Consider the following 14,602-nt stretch of genomic DNA (forward strand, 5'->3'; position numbering starts at 1 on the left):
AGTGGCCCCCGCTTGCCACAACTAGAGAAAGCCCTCGCACAGAAACAAAGACCAAACACAGCCAAATAAATAAATAAATAAATAAATAATTAAAAAAAAAAAAAACATCATTATTAACCAGAGTCCACGTTGTACATTAGGGTTCACTCTTGGTGGTGTAATTTCTGAGTTTGGACAAATGTATGCTAACCTATATCCACCATTATAATATCAGAGAGAGTACTTTTATTGCCCCCAAAATCCTTTGTGCTCTTTCTAGTCATCCCTCCCTCCCCAGTATTTTTTCCCAAAGGAAACCTTTAGACATTTTCAGAAAATAGTAACTCTCATTCATTCTGTAAGTGGAGGGCAGAGTCTAGGATGGTCTGTCTTCTATTATCATTCTTATTCTTCACACAGCATACCTGTGCTAGATGAGGATAGTTCTATAAATGGATCCAGGTACATCAATGAACACATTCCCATTTGCATCAACCAGATGGTTTGAGGAGGACACCTGCCTCCATCTTTTCCACATTATGTGGGGGTGTGGGAGGGATGACCCTGAAAAGGTCAAGGGAAGGTTGCAGCAAAGATGGTTTCTGTTGAACTAATGTCTAGTCTTTGTCCTCACCCTAATTGTTCAGGCTAAAAATACCAGAGCTTAAATTGAGAGTAGAAAAATATGAAATGTGAATTATTATTCCCATTTGTTTATAAATTAATGGAGGGAGCGATCACATCCCTGTCTTCCTTTCAGCTTTACTGCTATGGTAGGTTGTTATTGTTATGAATACTCACTGTTTTCCCATGTGTAAAGATGATATATCCTTTCCCTGTTGGTGTTAGGCTTTATTATGTTGCTCTGGCCACTTAAATATGAGCAGAAGTGATGTGTGCCATTTCTGAGGAAAAAAGTGTAAGAGCTATAACACAATATTCTCTTTTCTTTCTACCACAAGACTAGGAATGTCCCTGAAAAATATCATTCCTTCAGCCTGTGTCCTAGGCAGAAGATGGGTGGAGCAGAGCTATAGATGGTCTACAATGGATATAGTTTGAGCAAAAACAAATGGTTGTTATAAGTCAGTGAGATTTGGGGGTTGTTTGTCATCACAACATAATTCAGTCTATATTACCTGAACAAACTGACCTCTCTGAACTTGGTCTAAACTTAGGTATAATTATATCAACCTCCAAGGGAATGCATAACACTCATAGACATTGAAGCCCCATTTCAAAAGCTACTGAGAGTGGTCCTGCTACTCATATGAATGGCAATATCTGTGGCATTTAAGAGTACTTAAAAAGTTTTCTTTTTGGGGGCTGAACAGCATATGACTGGTATGATTTCTAGATACACCACAAGTTCCTGTGCCAATAAATTTTCTACTTTCATGTATTCTAAATTGATTTGTCCAATCTAGGTTCCCAGGGAGTAGTCCTAACCCCACAGTTTATCAAGGTCTGGCAGCAAAGGGAGAAAGTTGAGGTATCAAAAATCGGAACCAGAATGTGAGTAGGGACACCATGGAGTTAGCCTGGGTTGGAATAAGTTACAAAATTTTCCAGAAATATTGTACCCTGTGGATAAAGGATAATTACAGAATCAGTTACAGGTCACATACCAAGAAGTGGGACTGGAATACTTGAAATGTAGAGCAGGAATAACAAATAAGTAAAGCAAACACATTTCTGTTATGTTTCCATCACTGGCCTAAATCTGAAGGAGATTCAATGAAATAGAAACATAGTTCTGAAAACTGGAGAAGTTCACTATCTACTTAGGGAGATGAGTAAACTAAACTGTTTAAAATGTGTTATTCAAATATATACACATACAGAGGAATACTTACATCATAAGACTACAGGATGAAGATTTTTCACAAACTCAGTACACTCTGGGTGACACTGAGCATCATATCAAGAAAGAGAAATTTTCCATCCTCCAGGTGGAAAATTCTTCTTCGTGATTCTTTCCAGTTTCCTCCCAAGGGTAACAATTATCCTGGCTTCTAATAGTATAGATTTGTTTTGCTTGGTTTTAATCTATATATGAATGGAATCCTACAATATGTATTATTTCATGTTTGGTTTCTTTGTTTCAGTGTTATGTTAGTAAGCATCATTTATATTGTCCAAAGTAGTTGTAGAGTGTTCATTCTCATTGCTGTATAGTAGCCCATTTTGTAAAGATACCATACTGATTTATTCAATCTACTGTTGATGAGTATTTGGTAGTTTTCTCTGTGGGGCTGTTACAAATAGTGTTGATGTGATAATTCTAGGATATGTCTTTGGTTAACATATATATGTATTTATATTGTATAAATGCCTAGGATTACAATCACTGCACCATAGGTGTTGGTAGTGGTTATGTGGAATCTCCCTGTGTTGAGAACTGTAAGGCCACATCTGAGTTTAGAAAAAATGATAAGATTATCAATATCTTCCATGGGCAAGGGACAGAGATGGTATGCATGCCAGGTATTTGGCATTCCCAGTGTTGGACAATAGCTGAATCAGTTTATCAAACAAGTGGTGTCAGGTATAAAGTTAAGGAACAAGACAGAGGAAGCAATTCTGAAAGTCATGGAACAAAAGCCACCAAAAAAAAATGGTGAGTCTGTCTTCCCCAATTCTCCCTTAGTTCTTTCTTTTCTTTTGTTTAGTGCAGATGGGCTGTGTGGTTGTTTTGAGAGACTGACAGTAATGGGACATGACTGCTAGTGTAACCCACATTTCTCCAAGTGACATCAGCCTGGGTGACGTGGAGAACAGGATACCAATGAAGAGGACAGCTGGTATAGGAGTTGAAAGTGGCTAGGTGTGAGTGTATGTTTTAAACTAAAGGGTACTAATATTAAAAGTAGAGCATAATACATAATATAAAAACAATAGAGAAAATCAACAAAACAAAAGGGTTTTCTTTAAAAAGATCAACAAAATTGGCAGGTACTTAGCTAAATTGACTCAGAAAAAAAAAAGAAACAAATTACTAAAATCAGGAAAGAAAGAAGGGACATCACGACCAGCCTTAAAGATTGAAAAGGATTATAAGGGTGTACTATGAATAAATGTATGCCAATGAATTAGATAACTTAGAAGAAATGGAAAATTCTTAGAAGAACACATATTACCAAAACTGACTCAAGAAGAAATAGAAAATGTGAACAGATCTATAAAAAATGAAGATATTTAGTTAGTAATTTTAAAACTTCCCAGAAAGAAGAGCCTAGGCCCATATTCATTTTGCTGGTGAATTCTATCAAACATTCAAAGAAGAATTAATACAACTGTTCATAAACTCTTAGAAAAACAGAAGAAGAGGGAACACTTCCTAACTCATTTTATGAGGTCAGTATTGCCCTGATACTAAAAATATGCAAAGATATAATGAGAACATAAAATTGTAGACAGATATCCCTTATGAATATGGGTTCAAGTATGTCCAACAAAATACTAGCAAACCAAATCTAGCATCATTCAAAAAAGACTATACACCATGATTTATTCCAGGAATACAAAAATCAGTGACATACATCATATTGATGGAAAAAAGATGAAAACCACATGGTCACATCAATAGATGCAGACAAAGCCTTTGACAAAAGACAGCACCTTCCTTGTAAAATCACTCAAAAAAGTAGGGGTAGAAGGGAACTTCTTCACCATGATAAAGGGCCTCTATGAAAGATACACAACAAAGATCAGGAACAAGAGAAGTCTGCTTTTACCACTTCTATTCAACATTGTACTGGAGATTCTAGTCAGGGTAATCAGGTAAGAAAAAGAAATGAAAAGTGTCCAGATTGGAAAGGAAAAAATAAAACTATCTCTGTAGATGATGTGATCATAGATGGAAAAAATCCTAAGGAATTCACTAAAAAACTATTATAACTAAAAAACATGTCCAGCAAGATTGCAAGATACTGGATCATTATGCAAAAGTCTATTGTATTTCCATACAGAAGGAATAAACAATTCAAAAATGAAATTAATGAAACAATTCCATTTATAATAGCATCAAAAGGAAGAAAATACTTAGTAAATTTAAGGAAAGAAGTTCAAGACTTGTACTAAAAACTATAAAACATCATTGAGGAAAGTTCAAAGATCTAAATAAATAGAAAGACATCCTGTGTCCATGGATTAGAAGATCTAATAATGTTAAAATGACAGTGCTCCTAAAATTGACCTACATATTCAGTATGATGTCTGTAAAAAATCTCAGCTTCCCTATCTGAAGAAATTGGTAAACTCATCCCAGAATTCACATGGAAATTCAAGGCACCCAGAATAGCCAAAATGGAAAAAGGAGAACAAAGTTGGAGGATGCACACTTTATGATTTCAAAACTTGTGCATAGCTACAGGACTCAGGACAGTGTGGTACTGGCATAAAGATTGATGATATATAGATCAATGGAAGGCATCGAGAGTACAGAAATAAACCCTTCTGTTTATAAGTGATTAATTTTCAACAAGGGTACCAAAACAATCCAATGAGGAAAGAATAATCTTTTCAACAAATATTGGTGAGACAACTAGATTTCTACATGCAAAAGAATGTAGTTGGACCCCTTCTTGGCAAATATAGAATTAACTCAAAATGGATCATAGACATAAATGTTAGCATTAAAACTATAAAACTCTTGGAGGAAAATATAAGAATAAATCTCTATGACTTTGAATCTTAAATGACACCAAAAGCGTAAGTGACAAAAGAAAAAATAGGTAAATTCAACCTATCAAAATTGAAAACTTACATAATGCAAATCATACCATCAAGAACATGAAAAGATAGCTCACAGAATGGGAGAAAATATTTGGAACTTACATATCTGATAAAGGACTGATATCTAGAATGTGTAAAGAATTCTTATAATTCAGTAATAAAAAGACAAGTAACCCGATTAAAAAGTGGGCAATGGATTTGAATAAGCATCTAAGCAAAGAAGACATGAAAAAATGCTCATTAGCTATTAAGGAAAGACAAATTAAAGCGACAGTGAGACCACCTCACACACATTAAGATAACTATCATCACAAAGATAATAGTAATGTCTTGAGATGTAGAGAAATTAGAACCCTCATACCTTGATGGTGTGAATGTAAAGTGAGAGAAGCTGTTCCTTACCTTAAAATGTTAAACATAGAGTTACCAAGTGATTCAGCAATTTGACTACCTCCGAAATTGAAAACATATGTCCACATAAAAACTTGAATGTTCACAACAGCATTATTTGTGATAGCCAAAAAGTAGAAAAAAAACTAAATATCCATCAACTGATGGATGGATAAATAAAATGTGGTATATCCATACAATGAAATATTATTTGACTATAAAAAAGGAATGAAGTACTGATATATGCTACAGCATGGGTGACCCTTGAAAACATTATGCTAATTTAAAGAAGCCTGTGACAAAAAGCCACATATTATATGGTTCAATTTATATGAAATATCCAGAATAAGCAAATCTATTGAGATGGGAGATTAGTAGTTGCCTAGGGTTGGGATTGCAGGGTGGGTGGGAAATGGGGAGTGACTGCTAATGGATTGAGAGGTTTTTTTTAGGATGAAGACAGTGTTCTAAACTTAGATTATGGTGATGTTTGCACAACTTTCCAAATATCCTAAAACTATTAATTTTACACCTTACATGGGTAAATTTTACAGTACGTGAATTATATCTCAATTCAGTTTTTAAAAAGTGAAGCATAATTATGATGATGATTTTAAAAGCTGTTTACGCAAAGGAGAAACAAAAGTGCAATCACAGATTAAAGTGGAAGCAAGTGCATTTTGTGTTAGAAACAGTTAATCTGATTTAATTGGGTCACATGTTTCCAACTCAGTACATAACAGGGGTTTTTGGTAAGGAGGGGCAAGACATACATAGAACAAGGTACATAGTTTTTTGCTGAGTGCAAATCTAATCTTTGTACTCAGCTCCAGGATTTCTGAAAGTCTTAAAGAGCTATTAAAGTTATTTTTTTAAAAAAAGAAAAAAAAAAAAAAACCTTTTCATAAATAAGCAGTTTGCTGCCCGATCTGCCAAGGCTGCCTCTCTCCAGATGGCAGGCAGCAGGCTGGGCTGGGCTGATTCTACAGCCTTTATGAAGGCCCTTCTCTCTGCCCTTCACCACCTACACATCTTCTAAGAGCTTCCTGCTGCTCATGGCCCCACAGCAAGGTCTCTATTTACGTCAGCCAGGCCCCAACCAGCTTCCCAGTTTGGGCAGACTGGGTTACACTTGGATCTTAATTGGAGAGAGGTTGCAGGAAACCAGGAAAAAGCCTTCACTGTGGGCCTGTATTTCGAGGAGATGCTGAAGTTGAAAGCAGCTGGATGAAAATATCAACGTTTCCACACTACCCTAAGCAGAAACCTTCTTTCCATTCCCTAACCTCCTTTTCTCATTTTTTCCCCTTTTCTCTTTCATATTTTGGCCTGAGATACCTTGTTAATTTTTAAAGATTAACAGGCCATTTAGCACAAGAAGAGTGTGGTGCAGGTCACAGATGAATAAATTAATACCAAAACTTCACACTAAGATGAAAATCAAAGCTCTCTGTTTTATTGCTTAAAGTATCTGTGAGTGCTGGGCAGGAGGAAATTGGTATCTCATTAAAAAAATGAGAGAGTGAGGTACAGAGGAAACTGAAAGCTCGTTAAAAGTGGTGGAAAAGCCGTCTTAATTATACCTTTCCATTTGCTAACAAGAGGACATTTGTTATGAGTTCAGGAGACTTTATCCCAAGCAAAATAAACATAGTTAACGACATTATTTTTGTCTTTTTAGCCAGTGGTGGCTCTGGAATCCTGTTTCAAAATAAAGGTTTCACTGCGGGAAGTCAATTAGATCAGAGAATGCTGGCAAAGGGTCAACTGCTTTCGCTTTCAAAGATTGATTTGAGAGCTGCTACCCAACCTTTCACCTTGCCCCCATGTAAGGGGGAAGGTGGGCAAGGTTTCCTTATTAGTGCAAGAATCTGTGTCTGGAGAGGCATTTAAAGGCCATGCTGAGAGTCATTCAGTCAGAAACAGTTACTGAAAATGTACTGCCCCTGCAAAGCATCAGTTTTCCCTTCTGGAAAATGGAGATACTAACGACTTTATGGTTGTGGTGATTAAATAAGATGTTACATGAGAAAACACCTCCAAGGAACTTTAATAATAATGGCTACAACTTTTTGATGATTACTGTGAGTCTAGGACATTATCTTACTTAATTTTTACAATAAACATATGTAGTGCTATGGTCTATGCTCTATGAGTAGAAAAAAATTGGAAAGGTTATATGATTTTGTACAAGGTCATCCAGTAGTGAGAGAGTGGGATTTGAATCCAAGTCTCTTTTACCATTTCTCGTGGAAGGTCATGAATCAGATATGGCTTCTGACTTCAAGGCCCATAGAGGAATAGAAACACACTTCAGTAATGAAGCAGAGTATGATTAATGGCCAAAAGGATTTAATGTGCTAAGGGAATTTAAAGAAAAGAGAGATCACTCTTGGTTGGAGAGTTATGCCAAGAGGCAGTAGCATAATGTCCAAGAGTATATACAGAATACTTGGTTCAAATCCCAGATTCCTTAATTTCTAAGATGTGTAACATTGTACATATTTTTTCTCTCTAAACTGACTTCAGCTATAACATGAGCATTGAAATACTATCTCCCTTTTAGGTTGTAGCGAGGGTTGAAAAACAATTATGTCTATTAAACACTTAGTGCCTGGTGAATAGTTTTTTATAAATTGGGGAGTATTTCATACAAGAGGTAGTAGATTAAAAGTTTTGAAGGACAACAGTTTCAACTCTGTTGAGTTTCAACAGAGACATGTGAGTTTGGAAGAATGTCTGAAGTATCCCCAATATTAAATATGCTGCAGTAGAATTGTTATTTTACATACTGAATTTATTTAAGAATCCATTGGAAGCATACCATTTTCTAAGTCTGTCGAGCATAAGAACTGATTTCAGGTTGGAGTAGTGGTGGAGTAGTTTGCATCAGATTAACCTTCCTGCCAATAACAATTATAAACTCTGCACAAAATATAAAAATCAACTGTTATAAAGCACTGGAGAGTGACCAGAGGTAATCAGAAACTGAAAGGACTTTGACACTTGACTGAAGGGGACTACACTGGGTGAGATTCACATTTATAAGGCTTTTCTTCTGAGGGTAACCCCAAATCTATGTGGTGCTAAGGAGAAAGAGCTCAAACAGGAGGCTGCGTCTTAAGTGACCTGAGGAGACAGAGAACAGGAAAGAAATCTAAAAAATAATACGCCACAGTGGGAAGATCCCCCAAATCTACAAATCAGCTCTCCTCAAACCCTGACTGACTCCTGAATTGTGCTTGCTTAGGGAAAGAGTACAAGGAAAAAAACAACAGCTGGAAGGCTGATGGTGCTGAGCAGAGATTTCAGCCTTTCCAGTGCAGGGGAGACCACGGTTTAGAGTTTGAGTCCAGCTAGAGAGGCTTGGACTTTCCGTTGAAACCACAGAATGACCATTCTTTAGGCATAACGATTATGTCTCATGACTAAAATACTGACCTTAAGACTAAGGGAAAAACCTTATAAAGGCCAATCTTTGTGAAGTCTGAAATCAAGCCATCACAAAATAAAAGTGATCCACCAGTAGTTTAACTGACTTCTAGAACAAAGTAAACTTAATTAGGAAAATTAACTGAACCTAATCTGGACAATGTGGAAGTCTTTCTTTAGGGCCTCTTTGCTTTCTATTCCATTGATTTATGTTCTTTATTAACTTTTCCTGTATTAATATATTTGGTTTTATTCTGTCATTCCTTCTTGACTTCTTAAGTTGTATGTTAGCCCATTACTTTTCAGTGTGTTTTATTTTCTAATATAAGCATTAACATTAAAGCTATAAATTTCTCTATAAATACTGCTTTAGCTGTATTCCAGAATTTTTCATAGGTAGTATTGTAATTTCCCATTACTTCTACTTATTTTCTAAATTCTGTTGTATCTTTGCCAACCTAGCTGTTATTTAGAAGTGGGTTATTACATTTTTATTTCTTTTTGTCATTGATTTTTAACTTATTTGATTAGTGGTTAGAGTGTGAGGTCTATATTACACTCATTCTTGTAAATTATTGAGACTTGCTTTATGGACTAAAATATGGTCAGTTTTTAAAAAAACAGTCTATGTGTGCTTTAAAAAGTGGAAAATCTCCTTAGATTTGTGTAGAAAATCCAACAGTATTTCACTTATTATTCTAGGGTGGGTGGATAACAAACTGAGGGCCCATGATTTTAAAACTCAACAGTTTATAATTTTACAAAATTACATAGTATTGAGTTTTAAATCATAGTTGCTGTTACATTATACCAACAAATGTGATCCTTAGTTAGCAAGTTAGACAGGCAGAAAAGTGGTAAAGAGGCAGACACCCTGGCCTGGTGGTCCCTTAAGACAGGATAATGAAAGAGCCAGAAATTTGTGATATGGATGACAGGGATAAAGGTGCAGTGGACACTTGTCTGTAGCACTACCCTGAGGTCTGACCTTCATGCACCTTTTATAATCAGTGCTTAGCTCCTCTTCTTAAGAGGGTATTCCTAATAATTCTACATGTCAGGACTTCCAGCAACTCTCCAGTGCATCTAAAATCCTGATGACAGCAACTAACGTATTCCATTACACCCATGTTTTGCATATAGCTGTTTTTTGTCTGAAATCCGCCAAGTTCAAGAGTCAGAAAACTACTGCCTTCTCACAGGCCCCCTGCCTCATCTTTCCTCTCAATCCCCTTCCTCCTTTGTTTGGAGTAACTTTCACTTAATGATTAGTAACTTTACTCAATTCATCAACACTGATCAGAATTACGTCAGTCTCTTGGGCATTCAACAAAAATCTGACCTGGTAGAAAACAGCCTGCTAAAGGAAATTCACAATCTGAAGAGTGGAAAAAGAGACAAAAAGGATAGGAAAAAGGACAAATCGAAGGTTGAGGCTGAGGCATAGGAAAACCTTTGGAAGAAGAAACTTCAGATCAGTTCCAGTTTATTGTCACAGTATGAAATGAAACTTTTAACACCAAAGGATATGTGATTCAGAGCTAGTTGTCAAAGAAAAAATTGTGCTTATTCATTACACAGAGGTCATATTCTTGTTGTTGTTGTTTTTAACCTATCCTTTGCCCTTAGTTGATGCTGAAAAGGTTTTTCTTCTACGAGCCAACGACTCATTTATACTCATTTATACATTTTTCTCTATAGCATTTTTTTTTAAACCATGGATTAAATTACACCTCCAGAGACATGGACAGCCTAAGAGTGGAGAGAAATCTCATTGCTTTATGGGAATAACTAAGGGACCTTATTACCTGTGGAACTAAGGGCTGGAAAAACAATAAAATGTGACATCTTTCCCAGGTTGGGAACCTTGAGATATCAGGAAAGTTGAGGAGAATGAGAGTTCAGCATCATCAAACAGATTCCATTCAGCTGGCATTCAGCTTTTCAAATAGCCTGCAGTATAGGAAACCATATAGGATATAGGCAAGCAGAAACTTTTCCATTTTCTTGGGGATCCAAGTTCACAGACTATACTTAATCTATGTCTTTGACCACTATTTCTAATGGGTCTTTTACCCAATGGGATTGAACTGTATTCATGTTCATCTCTGTTCTTTCGACACTAAAGTGTCCATCGTCATGGTTACTGACTTGACTAAAGATGTTGTCTCCCCTGCGTTCAGAATGCCAACATGTGTTCTGGGTACAAGGTGGTAATAAAAAGACCCTGGCTGTCAATTTATCAAGTTATATCCTCTCACCCAGCAAAAAACAGAACCCCAAGGGAATGAGAAGCTGGGCTGTTAAGCAATGGTGAGGACCAGAAGAGGTGTGTGGTATGGGTGCCAGAACGAAGAGCAAGATGGAGAAATGCTGTAGGTGTGGGGGCAGGTGGTAGCTCTGAGAAGGATGTAGCAGCCTGTTAGGGCTTGGGCTTAGGAGACGTTTAAGTTAGGTTTAGGAGGGCAGCATGGAAGGCACACTTTGATGCTTTCTTAAAAGGTCACTTAAAATGTGGTCAGTGGAAAGAGCTTTATAGAATTTTGTTTCAGTCCCAATTTCCTCATTTAGTGGGCTTGTGATGTTAAGCAAGGATTTCTGTAGAACTCTCAGTTTTCACATGTGTAAATAGGGAGAATAAAATCTACTCAGCCTACCTCACAGGGTTGTCTTGAGAGTTCACTAAGATTGTGTAAGTAGAGGGGCTTTGGAAACTGAAAATTCATGTACAAGAGGACCATGTTTTTGGACAGTTTATTGCCTCAGCCTTTGTTCCTTTTTAAAAAAGGTCTCTTTGATAGGGAAATGGTTGTATCTCTGGAGCATTATGGAGTAGGAAATAATTGACGGAGAATGGTGAGACTCAATAAAAAGATGCAAGCAAGAAATGAAAAGAAAAAGCACTCAGTGCTAGTTCTATGTCCTTCTATGTCAATAACTGAAACAGTCATTTTCTGTTGCCTTCCTTTTGGTAGGCAGTATGTCTAAATGAAGCACAGTCAGTGGGGAGAAATAGATCCTGTGATTTATTTATTTATTAATTTATTTTATTTATTTATTTTTGGCTGCATTGGGTCTTCGTTGCTGTACGTGAGCTTTCTCTAGTTGCAGTGAGCAGGGGCTACTTTTCGTTTTGGTGCACGGGCTTCTCATTGCAGTGGCTTCTCTTGTTGCAGAGCACAGGCTCTAGGTGCACAGGCTTCAGTAGTTGTGGCACGTGGGCTCAGAAGTTGTGGCTCACGGGCTCTAGAGCGCAGGCTTAGTAGTTGTGGTGCATACACTTAGTTACTCCATGGCAATGTGAGATCTTCCCGGACCAGGGCTCGAACCCATGTCCCCTGCATTTGCATGCAGCATCTTAACCACTGTGCCCCCAGGGAAGCCCAATCATGTAATTTAAATATATATTCCTCACTGAAGAAAAGAGACAGCTATTCTTCTTGGAAAGTATGTGAAGTTTGAAATAATTCTTTTTAAGAGAGAAACTCCCCAGTCATTTCAGTTTCATATAAACTGTGTCACAGCAATAAATACTTAAAAAGAGAATTAATACAGGAGACTTCAACTGTATGTATACCTTTAAAATTCAAAATAATGATTTAAATCAAGTATAGCAAAATGTTAAGATTTTAGAAAGTTTATAGGTGAGTTTACCTACCAACTGTATGCTTGAAATGTCTCAACCCAAAAATTATAATTAAAAGACAAAGAAAATAGAACAATTATAAATTTTTACAATTTCATAGAGGGGAAAATTTTAAAAATAAGAATTATTAATCCAAAAAAAAAAAGAAAGGAGGGAAAAGGGAACACAGAATTTATGAAGCTAGTAGAAAACAAATTGTAAGGTATAGACTGAAACCCAAATATATCAGTAATTACATCAAGTGCAAAGAGTCCAAATATCTCCTAATAAAATATTATGATTATCAGACTGAACTTAAAAAAAACCCTATGTGTTCTGTATAAAACATACCTTTAAAATGACAATACAGAAGGGTTAAAAGTAAAAGAATGGAAAATACAAACAGGTAAACACTAACCAAAGGAATGATTGCAATAAACAGACAAATAGATTTTATTTTTTATTTTAGGGTAAGAAGATAGAAATAAAGCACATTTCATGATGAGTAAATAGTTAATTCATTGGTAACACACATACACATATGTGTATTTATATATATATATATATATATATATATATATAGCCTAACTGTCATAGCCTCAAAAAAAATAGAAAGCAAATGTTGAAAAAACAAAAAAGAAGAAATAGTAAACCTAAAATCATGTAGGAGATTTGTTTACATTGTTTTTATGAAGGTATGATTAGCATCTGGTAAAATGTACAATCTTAAATTATGAGTTTAAGTATTTACAAGTGCATATACCCATGTAACCCACTCCCCTATCAAAGGTGGAATATTTCGGTCACTTTAGAAAGTTCACTCTTGTCACACTCTGTCAAGTCTGACTTGCCAGAGGCAATCACTGTTCAGATTTCTTTTACCATGTGTTAATTTTTTCTTCTAGTTTCCTGTAAATGGAATCATACCAGTACATATCAGTATGTACTCTTTGTCTTCTTCAGCGTATAATTTTGAGATTCAGCCATTTTGTTCCATGTACCAGTCCTTTGTTTTTTATTGCTGAGTAGTATTCCATTAAATGAATATACCACAGTTTGCTTATATATCCTCTCCGTAACGGACATTTGGGCTGTTTTCAGTTGGTTATTATGTATAAAGCTGCTATGACATTTTCATACAAGACTTTTTGTGGTTATGTGTTTTCATTTCATTTGGATAAATATCTAGAAGTGTAATTGCTGAGCCATAGGGTAGGTATATGCTTTGCTCTATAAGAAACCGCCCAATCTTTTTTCAAAGTGATAGTACCATTGTCCTATTGCCTTCAGTAATGTGTAAGAGTTCTTTTTCTACAGACTGTCCAATATTTGGTGTTGTAAATATTTTTTCATTTTAGCCCTACTAGGGGTCTATGGTAATATTTCATTTAGGATTTAATTTGCATTTCTCTATTGACTAATAATGATGAGCATATTTTTTGCATGTTGGTTGAAGATTTCTATCTCTTTTTGTGAAGTGCCTGTTTAAATATTTTATGCATTTTAATGGGTTGTCTTTTATTAGAGAAAAATGGCCTTTATAATATATGTATTGAAACATTTTTTCCTGGCTTGTGGCTTGCCTGTTATTTTTCTTAATGGTGAATTTTGATGAGCAAAAGTTTTGAATTTTGAAGAGGTCCTGTTTATTAATTTTGTTTCTTCTACAGTTAATACTAAGACCAATCTAAGAAAGTTTTGCCAAGACAAAAGTCTTGAAGATAGTCTCCAATATTTTTTCTAGATGCTTTACAGTTGTGGTTTTAATCTTTAGGGCAATGATATTTCTTGAATAAATTTTTTGTGTGGTGTAAAAAAAAAGGGGTTGAGTTTCTTTTTTTATGGATATCCTGTTGTTTCAGTGACATTTGTTGAAATGTCTTTCCTTTCCCCACTGAATTGCTTTGCTGACTATGACAAAATCATAGGCCATATAATTGTAGGTCTTTATCTAGACTCTCCATTGTGTTTCACTAACCAATTTGTCTGTCTTTGCATTAATAATAATTATTGTCATTTTATTAAAAACTTAAAGACAGGTAGTGTAGGTCCTCCAGTTTTGTTCTTGTTTTTTATTACTTTGGCTAGTCTAGATCATTTGTATAAATGTTGGAATTAGCTTGGACATTTTTACAGAAAAGATAGCTGGGATTTTTATTGGTATTGGATTGAAGCTATAGATCATTTGGAGAAATAGAAATCTGAATAATATTTAACCTTTTGATACATGAACATGACATATTTGTTTACTAATATAGATCCTCTTTAATTTTTCTCAATACATTTTTATGAATAGATTTTGCATATATTTTGTTAATTTATCATAAACATTTTATGACTTTTAACATAGTGTAAATGATACTGTTTTTTACTACATATTCCAAGTTTTTATTAATATTATAGGAAAAAAAATGTTTGTTATTGACCTTATATCTTGTG

At 35.4% G+C, this 14,602-nt stretch overlaps 1 long non-coding RNA gene across 1 annotated transcript in view; it reads right to left on the minus strand.

The window, feature by feature from the left end:
* The window catches only part of LOC309660274, a 49,459-nt gene that overhangs the window by 20,058 nt on the left and 14,799 nt on the right, over positions 1-14,602 (minus strand). The window contains exon 1 of the long non-coding RNA XR_014263315.1: positions 119-14,602. This exon is cut by the window's right edge and continues 14,799 nt beyond it. This is a non-coding gene — a long non-coding RNA (uncharacterized lncRNA). The remainder of the gene's footprint in view (positions 1-118) is intronic.

This window comes from Balaenoptera physalus (assembly GCF_965194825.1).
Source record: "Balaenoptera physalus genome assembly, chromosome: 1".
Taxonomy (NCBI): Eukaryota; Metazoa; Chordata; class Mammalia; order Artiodactyla; family Balaenopteridae; genus Balaenoptera; species Balaenoptera physalus.